Source organism: Sinohyriopsis cumingii, unplaced genomic scaffold, assembly GCF_028554795.1.
Source record: "Sinohyriopsis cumingii isolate HCF-2022 unplaced genomic scaffold, ASM2855479v2 utg002241l, whole genome shotgun sequence".
NCBI lineage: Eukaryota > Metazoa > Mollusca > Bivalvia > Unionida > Unionidae > Sinohyriopsis > Sinohyriopsis cumingii.
This window is the reverse complement of record NW_028316168.1, coordinates 149,076-163,393: the sequence shown is the minus strand read 5'-3', so window position 1 is coordinate 163,393 and position 14,318 is coordinate 149,076. Positions and strand designations below refer to the sequence as shown.

At 31.8% G+C, this 14,318-nt stretch overlaps 1 long non-coding RNA gene across 1 annotated transcript; it reads right to left on the bottom strand.

The window, feature by feature from the left end:
• Nucleotides 1-748: 748 nt before the first annotated feature.
• LOC149770854 (uncharacterized) lies at nt 749-6,474 on the bottom strand. The gene is made up of 3 exons (XR_016418453.1): nt 6,399-6,474; nt 1,931-2,024; nt 749-863 (listed from the first exon to the last, which is right to left on the bottom strand). It is a non-coding gene; the product is annotated as an uncharacterized LOC149770854 (long non-coding RNA).
• Nucleotides 6,475-14,318: the final 7,844 nt, after the last annotated feature.

The following is a 14,318-nucleotide window of genomic DNA, read 5'->3' as shown; positions in this document are numbered from 1 at the left end:
AATTATCTGAAGTGCTTAGTAGATAATATATACTAGTCATTTCAATATATATAAATATATATATATATATATATATATATATATATATATATATATATATATATATATATATATATATATATATATATACATATATATATATATATCTATATATACATGTATATATATATATATATATATTGAAATGGCTAGTATATATAATCTACTAAGCACTACAAGTAATTTGCTCAGTTAAAGGCACAAATCAATTTTGGGATTTATGTATATATATATCTATATATATCTATATGTATATATATATCTATCTATATCTATGTATCTATCTATCTATCTATCTATCTATCTATCTATCTATCTATCTATCTATATATATATATATATATATATATATATATATATATATATATATATATATATATATATATATATATATATATATATATATATATATATAAGAAATGGCAGGGGTCGCCAATTGTCCGAATCTGGTACTGAATTTTATGTGTCAGATATTTTGTGAACGAAGGTACAAAGAATAACACTTGTAACGTATTTATTTCACTTTATCTGCTTTATTTTTAGATGATTTTAATAGTAGGAAGGTCAGTTAGAATTAGTTACAATCTGTTATCCATAGCAAGCTCCAACACACGACAGTGGGTGTATGTTAGCTAGCGAGTCATTACTCGAAATAAGAATGTTATATTAATTTAATTGTTACACATAGACTGTACTATAATAGTAATAGCTAATTCAAGTCGCGTTTCGTAGTTCAGAAAGGCTGGGAATTCGTAGATCCGGAAATTCACCACGCAATCGGGTAAGTCCTGCGATTGGCACCAACCGTGTCTTTGTCGTCAATACTGTAAGCAAGAAAAATAAATTGTTGGGTACAAAAAGAAATTTGAATATGAATATACTTTTATAATATGTATGTATGTATGTATGTATGTATGTATGTATGTATGTATGTATGTATGTATGTATGTATGTATGTATGTATGCATTTATGCATCGATGTATTTTGTATGTTTGTATGTATTTATATGTGTAGGTATGTATGTATTAGTGTATATATGTATGTATGTACATATATATGTATGTATGTACGTATGCATGCATGTATGTATGTATGTATGTATGTATGTATGTATGTATGTATGTATGTATGTATGTATGTATGTATGTATGCATGTGTGTATGTATGTATGTACGTATGTATGTATGTGTGTATGTGTGTATGTATATGCATGTATGTATATATGTATATATGTATGTATGTATGTGTGTATGTATGTATGTATGTATATATGTATGCATGAATGCATGTATGTATGCATGCATGTGTATGTATGTTTGTATCTATGCATTTATGTATGTATGTATGTATATGTGTATGTATGTATGTATGTGTGTATGTATGTATGTATGTATCTGTATGTATGTATGTATGTATGTATGTATATATGTATGCATGTATTTATGTATGTGTGTATGTATGTATGTATGTTTATGTATGTATATATGTATGTATGTATATGTGTATGCATGAATTTATTTATGTATGTACGTACGTGTGGGTCTGCAGGTGGGTGAGTAGATGGATTGATGGATGGTTTCATGTATATATGTGTATATTATTATATCTTAAACTCAGTCGTTGTACCTATCAAAGTATAATCTGCAAATTTCCATTCCTCCCTTTCGTTCTTTTAAAGTCTCTCTCTCTGAAACACTGAAGTAATTGTACAATGAATTTTATTTGATTCAGTTAATTTCAACAAGTGTTTCCAACTGGAAAGGAAAGGTATGCCGACAAAATCTGTATTTATATTATTTCTAGCGGAACCCAGTATTCATTTCATTCTGCCGAGTCTTGCACTATTCGGTAATACTTAAACACAAGAAAACATTATCCTCACAAACTTACTCATTGACGTTTCCGTTTTCTCTCATGATTGCATGCCGAAGCAATTCCATTAGATCCGCACCATCATTCATGTCGCTTGAACCTTTGCCAAGTTCTGGAAAGAATATGCACAACATTGCTGTTAGAAATGTAAAATCACACGTTTATTTTGAATGAAAAAGGATAAGTATGACACGCTTTATTAAGCTGAGGCAAGATAGTTTTACATAATACCTTTACGATGGCCTAAGTGTTTATGCGTCATCATTAGATAAGGAAGATCGTCGGTTTGAACCCAGTCGAGTCATATCAAAGACTTATATAAATGGAACTAGTAGCTAATTAGCTTGGGGTTCAGTTTTATTAGGGTAGTGCTAGCACTGGTCAACCTCATATGAGGGTAATGTGACTAGATGCGACATGATGTTACGTGTCTACAAAATGCTGCCCCAATGAAATATATCACTATAAATTGCCATGTTGCAGACATTTTAGCCATAGGACTAGGACAAATTGTTTAATCTATGTTACAATTCCAAATCACAATACATATAATTGTTCAGAAAGATCATGCTCCTTTGATTCAATGTTTGTAAACCGCGCACTAAACTGAAGTATATGCTTAAAGTTACATTTTGTTAGAGATTTCATTATCATGTCCCTGTTTTTCGATTGCATTTGAATCTTCGCTTGCGATTTCATGTCTAACATTTATTTACTGATCTAGAAAAAATATCCATTTTCGTTTCACATCATTCTTTATATTCTGTAAAATATTGGTAAAATAGTCAAATTGTAGTGTCAATCTTTTAGACTTCATTATAAATGTTTAAAATGCTCAGTTCCTTATAGTGATGAAAGTGTTTCACATCATCTGATGTGGCACCGGCATCCGTGAGCGAAAGTAGAGGACTTCAAATGTTTTGAATACAATTAAGGGATAAATATGCACTGAACGAGAGACCAACTAGAAAGTTATTTTTTTTTTTTCAAAAGCTGTCTTGAAGCTCTCAACTGATTGCGCGCACACAAACACGTCAGTTAGATGAGTCCATTCCAAAATTATTTTTACGGCGAAAGAATTTTTAAATTGTTCTTTTCTACATAGCTTAATTACAAATCATGTAACATCGTTTGATTCTAGTTTGGAATATATTTGGTTTTAATCAAGTTTTGTGTCTTACTGGTTTTGAAAGTATATTTGGTGAGAGAGCTGACACTAACTCCTCGAAAAATTTAAAGAGATTAATCAAACGAATTCCACTATGCCTGTTTCGTAATGTTGCTAGACGCAGGTCAGATAACATTTTGGTGACGCATCCAGCTTCCTGGGTTTTGTAGTCACCATATCTACATCATGCAGCCTGGTGTTGAACCTTATCGATTCTATCAGCATAATCAATGTAGTAGGGATCCCATATATAACAACGATATTATAATACGGATTTATGTTGTGCTAGGTAGACAGTTCGTCAACATTTCCTCGGACAATGTTCTGAGGTTTCATTGTATAAACGCTAGTGTTGTGCTAGTGGTCGATTTAATAATATATTAGCCTCATATAGTATTAGTGAACGATATGACTTTTCACTGACACGTTGTTATATATGGTTATTTATGGTGTATAGGTAAGACGATTTTACTGTTTTACTGGACATACACATCGGCTAACATACAGTGGCATTTACATTCATACCCCGATCAGACATCCATGTCTCGAGGGCTGCGAGCTCATTTTGGTGTAATGGTCACTCTGATTTTGAATTGTTCTTTAAAGGTGAAATTCATCTGCAAACACCATAACCTGATATATCCTGCAGTATGAGAAACCATTAACATGGCAAAGGAAAAGTGAGGTCAATTCACGATTCCCTGAGGGACACTGGGGTCGATGGTGACTGATTCAGATGATTATACATTCCCACCACAAGATTATGCCGTTTTCCAACTTGAACATTAATTTACGATGTGGACCAGTATCAAGTCCTTTTGAAAAGTCTAGAAACACCAGGTCCGTGTGTATTCATTTGTCATTGTCGTGTAGTAGGTCATACAATTTAGTGAGGAGTTGTGTTTCGCTTAAGTAATTCAAGGTCAAGCCGCGGTACAGTTTAATTAGAATATTAACGTTTTCCAAGTAGGTAAGAAGATGCTTACAAATGTTCAAGATATTTACATGCAACTGATGCAAGGGAAAACTGTCGTCAATTTAATGCAAGGTGTAAGTTTCTATTTTTGAAACCAGGGCCTTCCTGTTCTTTGAGCAAGTCGTTTGTTGAACTTCCAGAATCTTCTGAATATTAGTAAATAACTTACAGTTTGGGGGCTAGTTGGTGGGTGCACTTATTTATATATTAAGTTGTCAATGTTGTTTGTTCCGCATGCTTTAAAGCTATTTATATTTGACAAAGAGGTTATCAACGCATAACTTTGTTCTGGTTAGGCTTGATAAGTTATATTTGTAAACATTTTCTATTGTTTGGCATAGAGTTGGAAATGTCTTTGATGAAAACTGATTTAAAATGTTTCAACAATTGTTTGAACATTTCCTTTAATGTAAGTTGCAAAGAATCCTTTTTGTTTAGATTGGTATGCTGAAATTGTAATCTTTTCCTGCTTTTACATGTCTCCATAATGGTTAAGAGCTTTTATTATCAAGTACATTTTCGATAGTTTTTTATGTAGTCGAACTGTTTTATTTTGAAATGCTTTTTTCATTTGTTTTTTTTTAATATAAAACCTTTATAGCCATAAACATCGCTGTTTGAAAGTTTGGAATATAATACAAGAGTTTATTGTTTCTTTCCGAGCTAAAGTCTCTAACAGTTTCATTAATCATTCCGCTTTCGTTACAGTTTGGAAGGATTTAGACTTGCATTACAAAAAAGGTAGTTATTAGTGTCGTCTTTTGGTTATATGTTGATTCTCTTTCCACATAATTTCATTTAACCTCCTTTCAAATGAGAATGCCATCCACTATACCTTTCAATGCATTAAATACTTTGCAGAGTGCAAATCATTTTTACAAAGCAATAAAGTGCCTCAAATGAAAGACGTGTTTCTCAATTAATAGAAAAAGTATATGTTTATTTGCTCTCAGTTATCGATGTCTCTTACCATCTACTTTTGTAAATATATGTGCATTTTGTCCTGTTACAGATTACCCTATTGCTCTTTAGTGCTCTTTGAGATTATATTCACAAATTAATATAGCTATCACTAAGTGCAAACACATCCTCTTCTGTAGTTGCTTCAGACGAAATCGGGTTTATCTTCAAATTATATCAAAACCTCAAGTACGTATACAGTTTTACTGTACACAATTGTTTGGATCTTCCTTTGTACATTTTGATGTTTATGCCCTATGTCATTTTCAAGCAATTAGTTTTGATATTAACTGCGAGCTACATATCAGAACATCATAAATATTGAAATTATAGTCTTATTAAAAGTAGATGATCTAATTATTAATAACTATTTAAAATTTTAACATTTTGAGAAAAAGGCTGGTATGAGACACAGAGATATTTTAAATTGAAATAACTATTTAAAGAATAATTAAATGGTATATTTGTAAACATTATTTTGATACACACCAAACTAATCAATATCTACCTACTTGGTCAAAACTGGTGCAATGTGTCATGTGGATGTGAATCTCTTTCCTGACTGACAAGTGCTTTAGGAACATGTAATGTATCATGATATTCGATCCGTGAATGTTGCAGTAGGTATTTGTAGTTACGAACTGAGCTTACATGATGTTGATCTTACAACAAAAACATAAAACCTGTTTTTGTAGAAGTAGGTTATTTAGTTCTAAATTGTTGACATGTTAGCGACTGCCATCTCATTGTATCCAGCGTATGAGTATCACTGCATCCTGAACATGACTATTTAACATATTAGCTACAACTGATCTCTGCATTAATTTAGGTTTTGAGAGTGTATTCTATGCCGACTGTTTCTTTCGGTGTAGTACTGTTGGGTTACATGATAGCTTTTTGAAATTTCAGGAATTATTTACTATTTATATTACATACTGTTATTGTCCCATTAAGATGTAACTAATGGTTAATTATTTATCATTCACATCATCTTTACGTGTTAGGAACATTGGTTTTTACTAAAATATATTTTGATTTTGCTTTTTTCCTATTTATCATAATGATTGGAGCATTTTTATGTACATTGTTGGTTTTTTGCATTGAGTATATATATATATATATATATATATATATATATATATATATATATATGTTTATCTGATGTGCATTAAAAAATGATTCTGAACAACGAAAACTAAGATGATGGGGCTTAATTCCTATAATATGTTTCATGCAATTAATTATATTCGTATATGTGTTACTAATTAATAAAGCAATACAGATAGTAATACAAATAAGAAATGACAGAAGAAAGAAAGGGACATGAATGACAGAGAGAAGGAAGAAATTAAAATGGGGGAAAAGACAGAAGACATAAATACCTGCTGATAAGGTGACAGCACAAATGACCAAAAGCACCATGAAAACGGTGAGGTTCCTCATCATTAGAATATGATATTGTTCTCTGTCCTCCGCCTGCTTCCAATAGATTGAGTAGCTCTCATCATCAATATTTATACAAGTCGAAATATAGCCTTATCCTCCAGGTGTCGCACTAGCCAAAAATATTTTAATTAATAATACAACAATACTGAGTACAACAAAGAACATAATCGCTCTACCAGTCACGCGACTTATCTCCTGTCCCTAGAATGAACATTAATGGTCTTGTGTACATTAGTATACAGTTCAAACTGTTGACCTTGTAGCAAACATTCTGATTGATACCTCAGATGTCGGGACACAGTTTATGTTGGAGCTTCAAATTTGCTGATACATATGCAAAGTACCATTGTCATGGTGTAAAACCATTCTAGCAAGAATACATATGTCTCATTGGAGATCATATGTTCCGGTTCCAATTGGAGTGAATGAGAAATATACACATCAAGTACTGGAACCACCCAGATCACGTACATCGTCTCTCTTGCCATTTGATTTAGAAACATTATCCTTGTGCTGAAATCGTTGCTAGTTACAATCATCAAACTTATAACTAATTATGTCTCTAGTAAAGTTTGAATAAGAATTATTTCCCCTCGATTAAATTCCTCTCTAGTCAACGTAGCATTGTCCGTTTACTAAATAAGTCGACTGAATCCGCCGATTTGGAAAGGCACACGTAAAGACACCACATGTGGAAGGTCGTTTCCAGTATCACGTAATGTAGAATATGTCCGAGCGTTCTAAACTTGTCGCTAGTACCGTGCTATTCAGTAACAGTCCAACGGAACTCAATATATGTATTTTATCCTGTAATTAGCTAAAAATGCTAGTGACCTATTAAATATCTCACCATTTTTCTGAATATAACCATTTCCCGCAGAGTCAAATCGACACATTTCCATGCGATTAGTTTACAACTCCCGCGTACGTCATCTCATTCTGCAACTATTGCTACGAGAAATGACTTTATTTATCTTATTTACAGATTGAAAAATAAGGAATATAGTACAGACAAAGTTAATATATTTACTTTATTTATAAGAGGCCAATGTCGTGATAACCTTTTGAAAGCAATACATATGCTATGTCAAGCGAATCCCTTTTTTATTGCTGATAATAATGAACCATCCAGATCGAAAGATTATCTTTCTTTAATTGGTGATCAATAAACGCGTATCATAGTACAAAATTTAAAGGACACAGGAGCCTATCCGTGTCTTTTATTTTCAGAAACTTTGTTTTTGTCAGAAAGTTTTTATTTGTATAGTCAAAGTATTCTTACTCAATGAGTAGAGTACGGATTTGTTAAACCACCTGTAAATGGCAAACCAAGACTGGATAAACAAAATGATCCTACTGACAACGAAATCCCGGATTTATAATCAGTGGGCGCAGGTGCCTGAACTATGGCAAACGGAGCTCTTGAAAATGATGCTGATCACGGAATTATTAATTTAGCTGAGACATTATTTTAATGTGTTCGCGTTTGCTCCGTAAGGATCAATCTAGGTTAGTTCATTCCAGTGATCTACATTTGTTCATTATATCATTACTAATACTGGGATACAAAAAGAGACATACATTTGCCGTATGAACTTGTTAGATAAGTATCCAAATAGAGATAGTCTTGTTAAAAATAAAATATTTTTATTTGTACCCATCCCAATCGATGTGGATTAAGCCGATATAATGTATGCAGACTGAAGTGACTTTGGTATAACTAATCTTTGGAATTCAGAAATAGTTCATAATTTGTGCAAGAAACATTCACATTTGCAAATTGTTATTTGAATATGATCACTTGTTTCAAAATGTACCAACAAGGGCAACGAAAATTTACAATTACGCTTAAATTGTAGATCATACAACTTTGAAAGAACATCATTATATCACTAATTCTTGGAAAGTATCATTAATAAAGAGATTAAATATATGCTGCTGAATGATTTCAGAGAAATAAGGCAGGGTAAGTCGAGCTCACCGCATATTATGTTTCCGAAACCTGAGTATACTTTCTGTATGTACAGTGGCCACAGAATAGTAAACAGTTACATCACGAGACTCATTTCCAATGACAATAATCGATGTCTATGTTGACTAACTTGGAAATGCAACATATCAGCAAGTGTACTTTCTGAAAGGAGTATGACGCATTCCACTAATTAAAATAGCAAAGGAATGTTTGACATTTGTATTACTATATGGTCTGGATGAGTCTTCATATACTTTACAGAGTTTAATGAATATTGTTATATCTGGTCACATAATAGTGGCGCTTATTGAATGGCGTAATCCTTGAAAATCACACCTGGAATCATTCGGAAATCCTTTCAAAGAGTCGGTGATGCAAATTCGACAATTATTGTAAGTACTTGTGAATTGTAGCGTGCTTGTATTACACAGTTAGGACATATTGTGGACAAAATCGAGTTAGACTTATAAACGATAAGGTCAGGACTGCATTTTCTGTGCCAAACAGTCATAGCAAGTGAAGCGATTATTTGTGTATTAATTTATATTACCTGAATTTTTTCATTAATATTTCCATAATTGCTGATGAATTGTTAATTAAAACAAAAAAAAAAAAAACAATGTTTCATTGCCCTGTAAACATGTCAGAATGATTTGAAAAATGTATTGTCCATGCCTGAATTCGCACCAGCTCTTTCATTTCCAAGCGTCACTCAATACTTTAAGAGATATCTGATTAAAATGATGTTGAACTTGAGTTATGTAGATAACAATCTAATAGATGATCTTGTGTGAAATTTTGCTGTACAAGTAAACACGCACCAGCAGAATTAGTCCGCAATCGAGAACGAAACTTCGGCTTTGACATTGGTTTTGCAGCACTTTGAAATGTATATTAGTTCAGGTCTTTCTCCAAATATTGTATATCAGTGGTCACAATTTGGTACTCATTTTAGCTGTACTAAGTGTTTGATGTTCTATTCCTAACCATACATATTTGACCAACTCCAAAACTGCGAAAAATTAAATCAGTGTCCTTTGTTCTGATGGGAAAATAATCAAAGCAAATTCATATAATATAACTTTGTGAAAGTGTTGGAAACGCTTAGCTATTTGAATTTATGTACAATTAAAAGCTGTTAGGTCATTTAGTGCCGTTTGGCATGTTATAATTTATTTTCATTGACGATATAGACCCGTGATGCCGAATGGTCCATCACAGTGTACACGTGTTCACTAATATAGTGCTGAACTGCAAACTTCACTGCCATGTGCGTCTTTTACCATATACGAAAGAGGTTTTGTCTTCGATAGGCGTTAAACTACTTAGGTCTAGCAGGCTATCAGTCTACTTTACATTTTGGTGCACAATTAATGTATCTGCTTATAAGTAGACGTTAACAAATATCAATCCCACATGTTCGTATACAAATCAAATATGAGTGTAACCCATTGTAATAAAATCAACGGTTTGGTGAATTTAATACCAATTTAGTGAACTAGATCGATTAAACAAACTGTAAAAATTGCGTTCGATACAAATACAAGATAAAAACATGATTACAAATAATAAATAAGCAGTTTACTGACATGAAATAACGTGAAATCAGCTGGCTTTTACAATAATAAGAGTTAGGTAGTTTGTGTCCAATCGGATTATATTTGTAAGGAAGTACTCATATAACGTATATGACAAGCCATCTGGATTATTAAAGAAATGTTACTGATCAAAGAAAAAAGCCAACCTGATTCAGTGGTTTGCCATCAAGTATGCAAACAAAGCATGACTTTAATGACAGACTGATGAAGATGAGGCGATAGGATTACAAGTGACTGTTTTACACTATATACGGCCATAGTTGTGGCGCAAACAATGTCCCAATAAAAATGAGTTCCTTTGTACATATATAGTATATCGTCACATTATGTTCGTTCGTTTAGAAATCCGATGGAACTTGACCGTATTACAATAAAATCCAGCCGATACCTGTTAAGCTCTGTTTGCTTTAAGTTACTTTTATCCGGTTGCCGACAATAAAGTACTCCGGTATAAAGTTCTGATGTCAATCCTTGTAGTTTACCTGGATATTACATTCAGTTTGTGATAAGATCATCCAATATTTAAGGACAACTGATGACAGGTTAAACAACATTCACTCCACGTCAAGCGTAGATGAAATGTAATTTATAATTCATTCTTCTACAGTTTTGTTGAGCTAGTCCTTTACCTTACCTTTAACATTACATCAAGTTAAGCACATTTTACTCAAGCCATCATATATATATATATATATATATATATATATATATATATATATATATATATATATATATATATATATATATATATATATATATATATATATATATATATATTATAAATATCAAAAAATTGTATTACATTATAAAAGCAAAATGTATTTTATATTTAGTTCATATTTGTAATGAAATCAGCTATAATATTATCTTCAAATTTGTGTTGAGAGCTAATTTTTAAATTAAAATAATTGCAGAATGGATTAGAACGAAATGTACACGCTCCAGATAAAGCAATACGACTGTCTAATACAGCAAAAAATATTGGCGTAAGAGGTTTAATTGTTATTTTCAAATATAAAGATGCTGTTAGTTTCGTGTATTATTTTCTTCGCAAATCGCTCTCTCTGTATATATATATATATATATATATATATATATATATATATATATATATATATATATATATATATATATATATATATATATATATATAGTATGTAATCTACATCAGTGATATACCACGAGATATAAAAATATTCATTAAAAGGAAGCGATGCTTGATTTTAAAAAAATGTAGTTCTATGCGTTTTGTGGCTATTCAAAATCGCCTTCCATATGGTAAAGGTGACTGGGCTTTTATTTTAGTTTCCTTTTATTGACATTGATTTAATGTATGTAATAAATATTAATGATTTCAACAGCAAGTATGGTTTTAATGATCTGACTAGAGAACAACAAACGCTTGGTTTGCTACATCATTTGCATAAACGCTTAGCCATCACCTACAGGTGCATGGAAATCAATGTGAAATAGGAACAAAGCATAAGGACGAATCAAGAAGAGGTGATTAAAATATTTTAATATATTTGCAGTTGATCAAATTCATTATTCTGCTTGAATAACAGCAACACTGCATACAACTCTCTCTCTCTCTTTCTCTCTCTCTCTCTCTCTCTATCTATCTATCTATCTATCTCTCTCTCATACTTTGGTCGGTCTGACATAATTTTTTGACATAATTTGTACCATCATTCATAAGTATAGATCACACAAAAATCCTCTACGATGGTCGAGAAAGAGAGAGATATAGAGATAGAGAGAAAGAGTGAGAGAGAGAGGGAGAGAGATGCCTTAAGACACTTTTACTTTTAATTAATAATAATCGATTTCTTAAACATTAAAATATGTTTTAAAAAAATAAAAAATAAAATAACTTTATTTACATCACCGAATAAGTAGCACGTAACCGAAAAATGTACCGTATGCTGTCGAGAAAATGTACAACTTTGCATTATTGATGAACACCGCTGATATATCCCAAGGAAAGTGCATACATGACATTGCGACGAATATGTTCTGGTAGATTACTGGGTGTTATCTCTATTTCATAGTTTCACCCCAGTCCGAATTCCTTTTCTCTCTCACTCGACATGTATGCGTACTTATCCGTTATAAATTCAAAGAGAAAGGGTTGGGCCAAAAGTCAAAAAGAATGGTGAAGAAAATGTGTACTATACTAAATTAATTTTGAAAACGGAGATTATTTATACTTTTCATCATTTAATTAATACGTTCCTAATGATTAATGTCTAGAAATTCATCATTGATCTTGAGTCAACTGCAGACGCTCTATATAATGTTTATATGTGCGTATTGTTGTTTAAATAGGCGTATTATTGCGCCATGGGTGGATCAGAATATGATATAGCTCTATTATTGGTATATCAAATTGCTTTATACCAACACTTTAAACAACAGGTGTTGTTTGTGTGTGGTATTGATATATATATATATATATATATATATATATATATATATATATATATATATATATATATATATATATATATATATATATATATATATGTCTGTTGTACATCAATACAGGACAGTTTCATAATAAGATGGTATGCTCGATGGTACCATTATATGGTAATATGATAAGGATGATTTGTGAAATGTAAAAGTTTTATTAAATGAACTGGTCATTGGCGCTAATTTGCATTTCATATGTTATAATGTAGCATGACATACTTAAGCTTTAGTAGTGAAACTACAAAAAACAATTTTTTAATGTACTAATGAAACTTTCGCTTGTGAATTTATTTTGCAAATATAGCATACGTTATATGTAAGAACCTGTATCATGAAACCTTTAGGTAATAAGGTAGCTAATACAACAACATAACCATCATTGACAATAATCTAGACAGAAGGTAATCATGGAATCCTGGCTCTGATGTAGGATTTGCTATAGGTTAAATGAATACTTTTTTCATGTGTCAATCAAGAAATCAACCATATATTATAGTCAAATCATTTTGAACGGCAAAAACATACATACCCCGATCAATCGTCAAGCAGTGTGCCAGCTTGTTGGGATCTGTACTATTTGATATGCATATTACACCTAACAAACTACATAAACTCAGTTCTACAGGAACATTAGTTTACGAAAAGTTTGTGTCTGTGCAGTTTTCAGTCGTTGTCTTTTGTTTCTTTTAATACAGGTATCGTCTTAACGTTTTCTCTTTGTCTATACCTTAAGACAATGCTTACTTAAGGTACAGAGGAAGAAATAATTATCCGTGTGTTTTATATCTAAACCCATCAACGCAGAAACTGTGTCCTGAACTATCCTCTCAATTTTCTCACATTTCCTGAAATATCATATTACATATATTTATGAGAGCGGCTACATCACAATTCAAAAAAGTAGTTTTAGTACCTTTCTGTTCAAAATTTATTTTAATTCCGCTCATCACGACTTTTTCTAAATTTCATTTTCTATCGTTCCCGTCTTAGGACTTTCATATAGTGAGTCTATAATCAAATAACAGTACAAATACTCTTCCAGCAGAGTTCAAGATCATGCATTAGAAACATTGGTTGCCCATGCCTCTTTATATCGATTACTGCTTGCCACCAAATACATTTTGAGAAGGAATGCTGTACCACGTATACTTTATATTGTGGAATTAGTTGTTAATTTATCGTTATCGTAAAATTGCATATGTGAAGTTCATGCAAATAAACGTGCATGTAATCTGAATAAACTTCGACAAATACACCTTTTGTCGATGTCGGACCAATTGAGCTTAAATGAGTTATCATTGGGTATTCTTCCACTGACCATACTTTCGATTGAAACATTAAATCCAGTACTTTTAAACGTTTTGTATTTCTATATCTCAACTATTGGATTTGTTTATGCGGTCCTATGGATACCGAAAGGTTTTCATAGCATCTATCCAACTGTTTAGTATGTGCAGCTGACGTCTGTATACTATTTCTGAAAATATTAATATGATTATGGTCACCGTTGCTGTCTTCGCTGATACTGGTGTCAACACTGCTCATATCAATATCTTCTCTGGATTCACTTAGCTAACTTCAACGACTCTAATTATTATTAGACAATGTCACATAATGACTTGTCACCCTTTCCGTAAAACTCTTACCCGTCTTGACGTCGTTTATGCCTCAAAGTAATTCCTAACTTGAGTAATTTCTGAAGAAGTTCCAGTCTGTTCATAAAAATCATGGGGTAGTTCAGTAGGAATTATTATACTGAGTGGGTTTTAACTGGATATTAGCATATAATTATCTTTATCATGCAGATACAA